Below are 14,028 nucleotides of genomic sequence, written 5' to 3'. Positions count from 1 at the left end.
CAGAGTCAGACATGAGCAGCTGCTAGTCCATGCAATATCTCAGCTCTCAATGGACCAATAAATATGGGGTTTGCTTTGTTGTGATTCTGGTGCTGCATTCCAGCAGCCAAGCACGCTCATGTGAGGCCTTGCCCCCCAAACATTTCATTGGTGATGATTCATCACAGCCTATGGCACTATTCCTTCATTTCTTCAACACTTGTTCAGCCCGTGCCCTTGATGTTTGCCTGATATGAGGTCTACTCAGCACCAGCACTCCAATCCGGAGATTCCACATCACCCGTTCACCCCAAACTGACACTTCAAAGTTGTAGCCCTATGGCTGTACCGTCCATGCACAGTGTTCAAGGAAGAAGAAAGATGACAGGTTGATGGACATTGCAGGATGCCTCTTCATCCCTTGTAGAGTTCAATCCCCCACTGTGACTGATGCTGCTTGGCCACTCTTTATCTCACATGGAACATCCTGCCAATGTTTATCATGGAGAGGCAACTAATCAGATAATATTTAACTCACTCCTGTTTCCTCTACCAGGAGAAGGCTTCTTTCCCAAGGTATGTCTTGTATTCTACAGGGAGGAGTGAAGTGCCATTTGGCCAGCAGAAAGATTAACTTTCCAAGCAGGATAGCTTAACCTATGAATTTGATCAAAGCTGGCTAAGGGAGTAATGCCCAGGTTTCATAAAAGCATTAACACATGGTGTAAAACTGTCTCCGGCCATGCATTTGTAGCCCAGACCATTACAGAAAAAGACACGTCAATGACTTTCCTACCTTGTTCCAATCAAAACATGGGCACACTTTACCCAAAGAAGCAAAACCAGTTTAAACACTGCACATTTTACACTTCAGTCATTGAGAAAGCAGCTGTTTCTTCTTGGAATCTCAGCCGAACTACCTCAGTAGGCCAATATCAATTTAGTTCCATCTGTTGCAGTGCTTCCTGTGCACAGATGGTAGAATGGGCAGGACAAGCAGCCCATATCTCAGCCTATATGTATGTGTACTTTCATGAGGACGTGTTTTGTACAGCCCTCACCCAGTTCTTTACCACACCTTTTCACAGCAGCTGACCATATTTTAAAATGTAGGGACTGACAGTTGCAGTTCAAATCATTTTTTAACAGACGTTTACAGTGGACGGACTCTATTAGCAAGGCGAGTAGCAGAGATTTGAAAACTAGGGGTACAAAAACACACATCAGAATTTGCTTCCCTCCTATGTGCTTTGCATACAACATTTGAACAATATTATATAAATCTGGAAATGGTGGTATTTTTGAACTATATGAAACATCACATTGTACATATTTTACATTATGTATTTACAATTTGATGGAGAGCGAGGGCATTAGGTTGTTGACAATGCTTCTATGTTTAATTTGCAAATGCAAGCCCGGTGTATTACTTCTAACGCCTTTTTATATTCTAGAGTGAATTGTATTCTTCAAATGTATAATAACTTCACTATTACGAGTCACTCCAGGCACTTCAGCAGAAGAGGAAAAAACAAATGTTAAGAAGCAGAGGAAACAATCAGATTGGAACATAACAGCATACCTAAGAAAGGTGTTACATTAAATAAAGTTTAAGTTAGTAAATACAAGCAGTACATAAAAACGTGTTGTGAAATGCTAATAAAATATAGCGTATAAATGATGCATGTATTCACGTTATCAATTTCAACATTTAATGAAAGTGATTACCTTAATTTTCAGAGTTTACTTAAAAATGCCAAAAATGGCATGTAATGGATTTTCAAATACTTGATTTTTTCTTAATTTTCTTTACATTTCTGAAAATATACATAAACGTGCAGGAACAGAACAATCAAAGTGGAAATTAGCACCGAAATGAATTGCCAAGTTCATTTCATCGTCATACCACCTATCATTACATTTTTCTGTACATATACTTTATAAGAGGGGCCCAAAGTTAACCGAAATTGCATGTTAAATGATGTAAGAAACTGGATTCTTAAAATAGAGGAAAAAACTAATCTCAGTATTGATATGAGCTATGGCGAGGCTCCCACAAAATCAAAACTGTCTACTACCTATACCTACACAGGTTTGTGTGAGGGATTCGGAGTTTAGGCCTGGTAGACTGGCGCAACAATATAGTCGTCAGAGAAAACTAACATGGCCATAGCATAAAAACAGCATTACCGTTAAAAAGAGTAAAACATAATGATTAGAAGATACTAAACTCATTTACTTATGATGTAGGGTTCAGGAATTATACAACTATTTAGAAGCATTCCGTGGGATGGGGTACAGTTGACAGTTCCAAACCCGAAACCAATTTATTCCTGCCCTTGAAGTAAGTAATTTTCAGACTGTTTGTAAAGGGGGAATTGGTCACGGCCAAGTTCATGAATGCTTAAAAAAATCTCACAAGTTAGTGGTTTTCCCTCAGCTTTCTAGATCATCTTTCCCTTAAACGTCTAATCTCCAGCACTCTAAGAGTATTACTCAAATGTAATATTCCACCATTCTGTGATATGAATGCTCATAAGTAAATTGATTTGCAAGTGCAATTTCATATTTTGTGAATTACAAAAGCGAATTTACAGGGATAAATTGAATTTACCTGTTCATATGGTTTTGTGACACAAAAGGACGATGGACAGAGTGTTGAAACTTTTCAAACACTCACCCCCAGTCACAGATCTGGGTTTAATCCATTGTTCTTTTGCTCACCATGCCACCTCAGTTTGGACCCAGCAATGAGTAAATCAGTCTTGATTCCGTTCCCCATCAGAACAGTCCAGCCCGAACTGCCAAGCCAGGTCCTCCCTGGACCGGAAACAAGCATCCTAGGACGGGTTTCAGGGTATCACCCTTCATCAGCCAGGCTAGCTTGAATCCAGTGGCGCACTGAGCACAGGACCCACGTCTGGGCATACCCTTCCCACTTAGGGCAACTTTAGCAACACAAAAGGATGATGGACAGAGTGTTGAAACTTTTGAAACATTCATCCCCAGTTACAGATCTGGGTTTAATCCATTGTTCTTTTGATAACCATGCCACCCCAGTTTGGCTAGGGTATGCCCAGATGTGGGTCCCTTGCTTGCTGCGCCACTGGATTCAAGCTAGCCTGGCTGATGAGGGGTGATACCCTGAAACCGGTCCTAGGATGCTTGAATCCTGTCCAGGGAGGACCTGTCTTGGCAGTTCAGGCTGAACTGCTCCCATAGGCAGCAGGGTCAAGACTGATTTGCATACTGCTGGGTCCGAACTGGGGTGACGTGGCAGGCAAAATAACGATGGATTAAGCCCAGATCTGTGACTGGGGGTGAGTGTTTGAAAAGTTTCAACACTCCGTCCATCATTATATTTTCTGATATTGCCAGATGGTTTTGTGCCCAGACCAAAAGATTATTTCTACTTAATACTTCTTCCAGAGAAAAGGCATATAGAATTATTCTACTTTTAAGAGTGTTAACTCCCCTGATAGCCAATGAATATGTCATCCACAATCAGTAGGTCTCATTTACTAGGTAACATGAGACTAGATGCAATAGAGAACCCTTCGCTTCCCAGTAAATAAGTGTGTAGGGGACTGAATGGTTTAACTTGGATACCAATAGTAATTTAAAGATCACTTATGTTGCAAATGTCCATGGGGGGAGGAGCCAAAATGGCAGCCGGGACGGAAGCCTAAATCAGAGGTCCGACTCGAGCCCACATAAAATATCCTGAAAGGCGCTCCCGGGCTGTCGTGAGGAGCATACATGCAGGGGAAGCCGATATGAGCACTCGGCGGTTCGCAGGAGCCGGGTGTGCTTGTGTGAGGGGATTCGCGAGGAGAGATGCTGTGCGGGCCGTGGAGAAACTGGTGACCGCATTATCGAAGCCCTCTCTGGGCGGCGCGGTGAAGACGGGGTCGGCGCGGGTGACACCACGGCACGCACATGGAGGGACCCGATCTGAGGTGAGGGGCGAGGCTTTGAGGGTGCCCCCCCTGTTTGAGGAGCCTGATTCGGAGGGGAGGCCCGCATGCTTGATGCCCCTCCCCCCCCCTGTTCCCTCTGCCTGCTTTTTGCTCCGGCGGTGCCTCCTTCTACCCCCGGCGTAGGCAAAGGTAGCTGCTGCGGCTGGCCGTGGGAGGGGTGACAGGCCCTGGTGGAGTTGGGTCCTCCCCCACAATCCCCCCCGGTTTTGGCTGCATTGTGAGTTGCTCTGGCTCCCCCCCTACACCTACCGAGTGGCGGGGTAAAGCGCGGCAGCGGGGAGCAGAGTGGACAGGCCAAGGGTCCCCGAGTGGGCCAAAGTGAGGCCTAGAAGTATTGCAGAGAGGGAGAGCCCGCAGGCCGCGCTGAACCGCCCCCCCCCCCCTCTTCTGCGCGGTGAGGACCACGAACTGAGCTGGCTGTGGCGCGGGGGAACCCCGTTTGGCGGCACACAAGTGTATTAATTGAGGAACCTACCGTCCAACCGGCGCACCGTTACATAGCCCTGCTTACTGCAAGTTGCCCACCCACAGCAAATTATGGCCAGAAGAACTAAATCCGTGAAAAATCAAGACCGACTCATGCAGGGACAGCCAACAAGCGACCAGCAGCTACCACCGACTCGACAAGCACTGGAAAGTACACTGCAGGCCCACTCCACCCAATTTGAAAAAGTACTACAAGCGATTATGGACACTAAAACCTCCCTGGAGAACAGGATAGACTCAGTATCACAAGACCTGAACTTGCTTAGAGTGGATCATCGTAACTTGGCGGAGAGAGTGAAGTCAACGGAAGCGGAGCTAAAAGATTTGAACCCATCGGTCTTGGCTAACCAAAAACAAATACAACGGCTGGATGCAGAGGCAAAAATACTATGGCGTTGCGCCGAAGAAGCAGAAGGTAGATCCCGGTGGAATAATGTACGCTTCTTAGGATTCCCCGAAAAGCTAACCAGAATACAGAAATATTCTTAGAGCAATGGCTGATCAAGGAGGTGCTAAATGGGGCCCCGTCGAAGTTCTTCTCTGTGGAAAGGGCACATAGGGTACCGGGGAGGCTCCCGGCCCCGGGTCAGCCACCCAGACCGCTGAATGCGAGATTCTTAAACCACAGAGACCGCGACCTAATTTTACAGCAATTCCGCAGCAAAGGCCCATTTCGACACGAGGACTCAGAAGTTAATGCTTACCCAGACTTCACTCAGGAAGTACAGAGACAGCGCAACTCCTATGTGAAAATCAAACAACGCCTCCATGAGCATAACATTAAATATGCCCTGCTGTTCCCTGCTAAGCTGAGAGTAATATCAGACGAACGCACCCATGTATTCACTTCTCCTGAGGATGCCTGGATGTGGCTGCATGGTAAAGGCCTGGTGCGACCCCAAGCCGGAACGGACGAAGGAGAGGAATGGCTGACCACTCCATTGTGGAAGCGCCCCAAGAAAAGAACCAAGGGTCAGCCCACTGAACAGCAGGCAGCTGAGGAAAGGGCAAAAGCCTTGAAAGAAACTCCTCTGTACACGCAAAACACCTTTGAGGCTCTGCGGGAGGCCCCAGTGGACAGCCCAGATTCTGACTCGGTCAGCTCGGTATCCACGCTCACAGAAACACTTACGGGGCCGAAACTCACACCTGGAAACTGCAGACGAACTGTAGGCGAAGGACGCCGGCCGCCCCCCCCCCCCACCGAAAGGAACGACAAATTTGCAGGGAGGCACAGATTACCTTTACGCGCACCTGCATGTAGAAGAACGCTGTTACTGACCACGAGTATCTTTTGACTATTCAACTTCTCCTAATGAAAGTATTGTTTAATGTCATTGATCATGCGCTCAGGGTGAGGGAAGACAGTCCGGGAGCGCCCAGTTGTACACGCAGTCCATGGCTGCGGAAAGATGTGTGCCCCACACGTGAGCCGCATCTGGTTGCCAACATGGCTGCCCCACAGGTATTCACATGGATACAAAGTTCATTAAGTAATAGAGTGTTTGGTAGTTTGACATTAGTTAACAGTTTGGTGCTGGGGTTCGGTAGAGGGTGTGTATGGGGACTTATAGTTAAGTTGAATTCAAAAGGTCAATACAAAATACAGGTAACACTGCTAATGCTGATACACACCAAATTGGGTTGGATGGGACTCGTGAGGACACAGACAACAGAACGGCGTTGCGGGCAGGTGCTCCATATAATGCTAAATGTCGTTAAACGTAAACCCCTCAGTGCATCAATATGATATAATCATGTGGAATGTGAGAGGCCGGGGTGCACCAAGCAAAAGAATTCGGGTATATGACTGCCTCAGATGCCAGGGCGCACACATCGCCATTCTACAAGAGACACACTGCCTGGAACCTGACTTACGGGAACTACGGGAAAGATGGGGCAGACAGGTGGTGGGCACAAAGTACTAGGCATTCGCCAGGGGAGTGTTGATATGGATAGCAGGCGGGGTTCCCTTTGTCCAAACCTCACAGAGAATAGATCAGGGGGTTAGATATGTGGTAATAGAGGGGCACCTAGACGGGAACCACCTGTCAATAATCGGTATCTATGCCCCCAACAGTGCGATAGTTGAATTTCTGGGCACACTCACCCCAGCACTATTAGCAAACCCCGAAGCCCCAGCTATTTGGGGTGGCGATTTTAATAGCATACCGAATGCAGAATCAGACAGGTCAAACATTACCCCGAAAGCAACACTAAACAGAACCGCCAGAAGCCCCTTGCTTGCCTGGGTGGCAGATATGAGAATATTTTACTTGTGGCGTACAAAACACCTGCAGCAGAGGGAATACTCATTTTACTCAATACCGCATAAAGTATACACAAGAATAGATATAATGTGGGGGACCCGGGATATCTGCGATATGACAGATAAGTCAGAATACCGGGCCAAAACACTATCCGATCACTCTCCACTTAGAATAACATTGAACTGGGGCAGGAGAGGTTCGCAGATCCCCACCTGGCGAATGCAGGGGGAGGCTCTCCAGGATCAGGCGTTCAGTGAAAGATTAAACACAGTAGTGAAGCAGTATTTGGAAATTAATAAGGAATCTACTAATTCCAGAGCATTAGAATGGGAGGCACATAAGGTTGTAGTGAGAGGGCATTGCATTTCAACCAGCTGGGGAGTCAGGCGCACGCTACACGCAGAGATAAATAAATTAGAAAAGGAACTGAGAGAAATGGAAAAAGCGGTGGCAAGCAACGAGACTCCATATACAGCGCTAAAAGAGGTACGAACAAAATACCACAAAGCAGATTTTCGCCTTCGGCGACACAACCATAAATACCGCTTAATACGCTTACATACAGAGGGTGACAGGTCGGGCAGGCTGATGGCGTGGCTCCTCTGTGAAAATCGGCAGCACTCCCCCATTGTGATCATAAGGGGAGACGCAGGCAAAATGTCCACCACACAGGAAGAGATTAATGGGGCATTTAGGGAATACTACACAAACCTATACACCAAACGCACAACATGCACACCCCTACAGCTGGGGTCTTTTCTAGAGGACTCCCCAATGGCGCAATTATCGCGGACAGACAGGCAGACACTAGAGGCTCCACTAACACTGGAAGAAATAGATAGAGCAGTGTCGCAGATGCCCAGGAATAAAGCCCCAGGAGCAGATGGACTCCCAATAGAATACTACTCCACTTACTCGACACACTTGAAGCTGCACTTGCTGAAAGTGTTTGAGGAGGCATGGTGTAGCAAAATTCTGCCTCCAACACTAAGAGAGGCAATGGTAGTGGTCCTCCCTAAACAAGGGCGCGACCCCACCGTCGTTAAATCCTACAGGCCATTATCCCTCCTGAACCTAGACTGCAAAATACTAGGCAAAATCTTGGCCAACAGGTTGGCCCCCCCTTATACATACTGTGATACATGAAGACCAAAATGGCTTCATTCCAAAACGTAATACTTTCTTAAATATCCATAGGCTGTTGGGGGTCATGGGGACACTCCCCCGGAGGCTCATGACGAGATGGTACTGTCGTTAGATATTGAGAAGGCATTTGATACCCTGGAGTGGGATTTCCTGTTTGCCACTATGCAGAGCATGGGAATAGGGCCTAACTATATACAATGGGTACAGACATTGTACGCCAAGCCACAAGCCAGAGTAAAAACGGGTGGGGTCATATCTGAGAGTTTTCTGATCACAAGATGCACTAGACAGGGCTGTCCCTTGTCCCCCTTGCTATTTGCCATAGCAATGGAACCGCTGACTACCCGAATCCGTGCTATGAAAGAGAGATGGGGAATGGCCAGGAGCAGGCTTCACCACAGTATATCACTGTACGCAGATGATGCCCTAATATATGTGCGGAATGGAAACAAGACAATACCCTTAGTAATGTCACTCCTACCCAAGTATGGGGACCTATCGGGGTTGGTGATGAACTGGGATAAATCGTGTATATTTCCGCTAACTAGATGGTCTCCGGCAAGAAAAGAGAATGTCCCGGTTGGACGCTTGAAATAGTGTTTCGATACGTTCAAATACTTGGGGGTGCACATATACCACAGAAATGAAGATCTTAGAGATGGGAACCTAGGGAGAGAACTAGCCTCTATGAAGGGATCGCTACGGTTCTGGACCAAACTCCCACTGTCGCCCCTGGGCAGAGTGGCGGTGGCAAATATGTTGCTGCTGCCTAGGTTATTATATTACTTCGCGGCGCTGCCACTCTAGGTCCCCAGGAGCTTTTTTAGAGATCTGAACGCAGTTCTACTGCAAGTTATATGGGGTGGTGGCAGGATAAGGGTCGCACTCACCACACTGCAGTGCCCGCTTGTTGCGGGAGGTCTGGGAGCTCCCAACTTTGAACTCTATTATGCTGCCGCACAGCTACAGTGGATACTGAACTGGTTGCACAGGCCAACACAGGCGGAGTCCATGTGGCTTCAGGCACGGCTAAATGGGGCACCCTTGATTACATGGCTAACAAATAAAATACCTAGGGGGGAACCTGGCAACCCGTTAATGGCAGTGGCGCACTCGTGTTGGCAAAGGTATATACAAAAGGGCTATAAAGCACTCCCATACTCGCCGCTCCTCCCATTGGGATTGATCCCGGGTTGGGCTAACGCAGTGGGAGCACACTCACTCAAGCCTTGGACCGAGGCGGGAATAAGAGTGGTTGGGGACTGCTTCGAAGAGGGTAAACTGATGTCATTTGAATCCATCCAAGCCCTAACGGCAGTGAACCCCGGGCACTTCCTGTCCTACTACGCCATACGTCGTCTAATTAAAAAGACATGGGCGGCTGGAGATAAGGAACCCTTGATTTCTCCCACATTGCACCACATGCTGCAATTTGATGACCAAACAAAAGTAGTGACAAATTTGTACAAAACCCTGAATAAACCCCCTGAGCTTAACTTGGAGAGAACAAGGGATAGATGGAACGCAGTCCTTACTGATCCGATATCGCAAACGGATTGGCTGAAAGCCCTCTGTCACACCCGAAGGGTATCCAGAAACCCCAGGTTTCGCTACACGCAATTCAATTACATGCACCAAACATACCTATCTCCAGCCAGGATTCACCGCATGTTCCCTGGCTCGACGTCTGCCTGTCCGCGGTGTGATGCCTCAGAGGCACACTTATACCATATGGTATGGGAGTGTGCACATAAATACAGGGAATGGAGTGGAGTGGTAGAAGAGGTCTCGAAACTGACAGGTCTGACACTTGTAGCAGACCCTAAATCCTGCTTGCTAGGGCTGAGAACCAGAGAAAAGAAACATAGGTATTTACAAAAGTTTGTAGACCTAGCATATGTGATGTACAAAATGTTGATTGCGATGAATTGGAAAGCGCCCAGGGCACCCGACCTGAAATCTTGGCATTCCCTCACTTTGTGCTGGACTCGGACAGAATCCCAGGTACTGAGCAAATTAGCACGCGCGGGACAACAACACACAGGGAAGGAAGCCTGGGAAACATTGGCAGCCCGACTAGAGGCAAAAAACGATGAGAGGCCACCTTGAACCAGATAGAGACCTTGTGTGGGTGTTGACCCGGCCAGCACTCACTCAGCGGCAGCTTACCTAAATAATACCCGCAGAACACCATGCGGAAGAGGCGGGCACCCACATCCGCACATCAGAGGTCGGTGTCACTAATAGCGAGCAATCAGGGAGGAACACACAACGCACAAACACAACGTACACTAACACGCCACACTTAATTACCAGACATAAGGTCAGCTTCCCTCCTCCCAATACAACCAATAAGTGTTATCAGGGTATAGGGGGCGTGGCCTGGGACCAATGGAGCTGCACGCGTAGTGCGGCGCTCTCGGACCACAATCCAGGCCCGAAGCTTAAATCCTGCCATAATAACGACCGGAGGTCTTAAAAGTTGAAGAGAAGTGATCGGAGAATATACAGCACGAGTAGAGACTGAGGCGATACATTTTGGGGCAGAGTTTACCAAGAAAACTCCCCCCGACAACTCTGCGGCTGCCGTGACCTAAAATGGCGGCCGCGACAGAGCAGTGAACCCGCTGCAGCCGCAGCCCGCGGCTGAGAAGATATGAAGGTCCCGTGGAGGTGAGGGCTCCCACATCATTAGTTGGAGGGTACGAGGGGCTCAGACACCTTCGCCACAAACGGCGAGAGCAACAGTATGAAGCGGAACATCTGCGAAAGCAGCATAGCGTGGGGCCTTTTGGCCACAATCCAGGCCGAAGTTTAAATCCTGCCATAGTGACGACCGGAGGTCTTGGGGATTGAAGAGAAGCGATCGGAGAATATACAGCACAAGTAGGAACCGCGGCGCCCCACCCTGGAGCAGAGATCACCCGGAAAGCTCCCCCTGAAAACTTCGCGGCTGCCGCAACCCAAAATGGCAGCCACGACAGAACAGAGAGCTCGCTGCGGCCGCGGCCCTCGGTTGTGAGGACACGAGGGTCTCGTGGAGGTGGGGACCCTCATGCCATCCATCGAGGAACACAAGGGGCTCAGACACCTTCACCACCAATGGCGAGAACAACATTACGAAGCGGAACATCAGCAAATGCGGGTAAGGTGGCGCCCTCAGGGCACAATCCAGGCCCGAAGCTTAAATCCTGCCATAATAACGACCGGAGGTCTTAAAAATTGTAGAGAAGCGATCGGAGAATATACAGCACAAGTAGGAACTGCAGCGCTCCACTTTGGGGCAGAGATCGCCCAAAAAAACTCCCCCGACAAGTTCGCGGCTGCCGCGACATAAAATGGCAGCCGCGAAGGAGCAGGAAACCAGCTACAGCTGCGGCCCTCGGCTGAGAGGATACGAGGGTCCCATGGAGGTGAGATCTCCCACACCATCCATTGAAGAGCGCAAATGACTCAGACACTTTTGCCACTAACGACGAGAGCAACAGTACGGAACATCAGCGAACACAGTGTAGGGCAGCGCCCTCGGGCCACAATCCAGGCCCAAAGCTTAGATACTGCCATAATAGCAACCTAAGATCTCAAAAAGTGAAGAGAAGCGTCTGAGACCTGTTACAATGGTAAAACCAAAAAAACAAGACAAATCACCATCGGGGGACTCCTCGCACACTGAGAATCCACCCCCAACGCCCGCCAGAGAATCGCAAACGGGGCACGAACAACAAGAAACAACTCTGGACACTGTGCTGCTGGCCATTATAGATTTCCGGGAAGCGCTTGAGCGTAAAATCGATAACCTCACCACAGATCTTTCCCTTTTGCGAGACGACCACCGTAAATTAAAGGAAACAGTGGGTTTGCACAAGACTACGTTGACAGGAGTGTTAGCGGCGCACAAAGGCTCATCCTCAGAAATTAAAGACCTGACCACCCGGCTAAAAACATTGGAGGCAAGGGTGGAGGATGCAGAAAACCGAGCCCGACGGAACAACATCAGATTGGTGGGAGTTCCGGAGGGGGCGGAGGCCTCCGCAGCTAATATAGAAGTATTCCTAGAACAGTGGCTCAGAGACACAATAGCATCAGAGGGCTTCTCACCATTCTTTGCGGTGGAACGTGCCCACAGGATCCCTGGCGGACCACCCCCACCAGGAGTCAGGCCACAGCCAATAATCGCTATATTACTCCACCACAAAGATAGAGGCTACGTACTGTCACAATCCCGCCAGCTAGGAGCGATTCAATTGGATGTCCAAAAGGTTATGATATTCCCAGACTTTACGAGAGAAACACAGGCGCAAAGGGCATCCTACATCGCAGTCAAATGAGCCATGCGTGAGCATGGTATAAAATATGCCATGCTTTTTCCGGCAAAACTCTGAGTGGAATACGATAACAGAACCCATTTTTTTCTCACACCTCAGCTGGCGATGGAATGGCTTGAATCGCTGAACATCCACTGCAGAGCAACCCGCGACCAGACATTCCGAAACCCCGGGAAGAAACGTAGCAGATCCCGGAAAAAGACCACAGAAGCGGCTCCATCGAAACGTCAATCACAACAGGAGATGCGTGATGCGGTGGAAACAGCAGCAGCATTAAGCGGGGGAGACTTCCACACACGCCGGACCCCAGATGCTACATCAGACGTTGACTCAAACTGCGAACAGTCCTCAATATCCACCCAGGACACTCTTGTCGGCTTGCCTTTGATCACCCCAGGAACGGCGGACGAGATTATCTGACCTCGCTAAAAGAACAAGTTGGCAAGTGAGCGGACAATTGTGGGGGAACCTCAATCTGATTAGGGACATTGATAGGACCCAACCGTAAATATAGAGCTATAGGAACCTAGATGTCATTTCTTAACCGGCACATTACACATAATCGGGCCTGGGGGAGAGTCCGGGACGCTGCCTCTTGGTCTCTGGCACGCCTCCCTCCAATAGGATGATAATTAGGATTACAATACTGTAGTTGTAATGGTTTGGATGGGGAGAGTTGTAGGTACGGTCCTGGGGAGAGGGAGTTACAAAGGGGGTTTGATTTTGGTTGTGTTGTCTTCAGGGTTTATCAGGCACATCTATCTCGCAGCCCAAATGGTTCACACCTTAGATTACGAAACTCAATAGGTTTGTCCAGTAGTAGTAATAGAGCGGTGTTAGCGGACCGCCTCCACACCCCTCCCTAAACTATGACCACAGAATACAAGATAATCACATGGAATGTCAGGGGCCTAAATAACATGTCCAAGAGGTACAAGGTTCACAGCTTTCTTAAACGAAGGGGAGTGCACATAGCTATCTTACAAGAAACTCACTTGTTGGAGCAGGAGATCAAGGCCTTGAAAAAGCGCTGGAGGGGACAAATATTCGCCACTAACCACTCAGCATTTGCGAGGGGAGTGTTGATATGGATCAGACCAGGCGTTCCATTACAGGTTCTTCATACCTTGATCGACACTGAGGAGACATACGTAGTGATATCTGGTAGATTGGACGGGAGAGAGGTAACTCTTGCGAGACTATACGCCCCAAATCACGAACAGGGAAAATTCCTAGACAGATTATCACTGATCATGAGCACACTTCTCACTAGCACTACATTAATAGGAGGAGACTTTAATTGTGTAGTGGATACCGCAATGGATAGATCGCACCCACCATTGTCACAATCCGTAACTCATAAAACAGCACTGCACTTCCAGCAGTGGCAAAAACACTGGCAATTAACGGATTGTTGGCGCAAACTTAATCCCCCCAATAGAGAATACTCTTTCTATTCAGCAGTTCACGACCTGCATGTACGACTGGACACCGTTTTGGCATCTCCAGAGGTGCAATCTGTGGTGGCGAAGGCCGAGTATCTTGGCCGCACCATCTCAGATCATAATCCCTTATTGATCTCTTTGGCCTGGTGCGGCGAAAGACCTTTGATTCCCACTTGGCGCCTGAGAGCAGAGTCACTTGAAGACGAAGCTTTTAGAACCCAACTGGGCACGCAGATTACGGAATTCTTCGAGAACAATGCTGGAACTGCGTCGTCCAGATCTGTCGAATGGGAATCCTTTAAAACAGTGATCAGGGGATATTGTATTAGCACTACTGTGGGAGTACGGAAGGTTCTAGAGACAGAACTAACCGATCTCGAGAACTCCCTTAGGGAAC

The 14,028-nt window shown here is 48.5% G+C and overlaps 1 protein-coding gene across 2 annotated transcripts in view; it reads left to right on the top strand.

Annotated features, from left to right (window-relative positions):
• THSD4 (thrombospondin type 1 domain containing 4) overlaps positions 1 to 14,028 on the top strand; it is a 1,878,668-nt gene that overhangs the window by 732,738 nt on the left and 1,131,902 nt on the right. The gene's annotated exons all lie outside the window — the stretch shown is intronic.

The sequence above is a fragment of the Pleurodeles waltl genome, chromosome 3_1, assembly GCF_031143425.1.
Source record: "Pleurodeles waltl isolate 20211129_DDA chromosome 3_1, aPleWal1.hap1.20221129, whole genome shotgun sequence".
Classification (NCBI taxonomy): Eukaryota; Metazoa; Chordata; class Amphibia; order Caudata; family Salamandridae; genus Pleurodeles; species Pleurodeles waltl.
The sequence above is the reverse complement of the archived record's forward strand: the minus strand, read 5'-3'. Positions and strand labels throughout refer to the sequence as shown.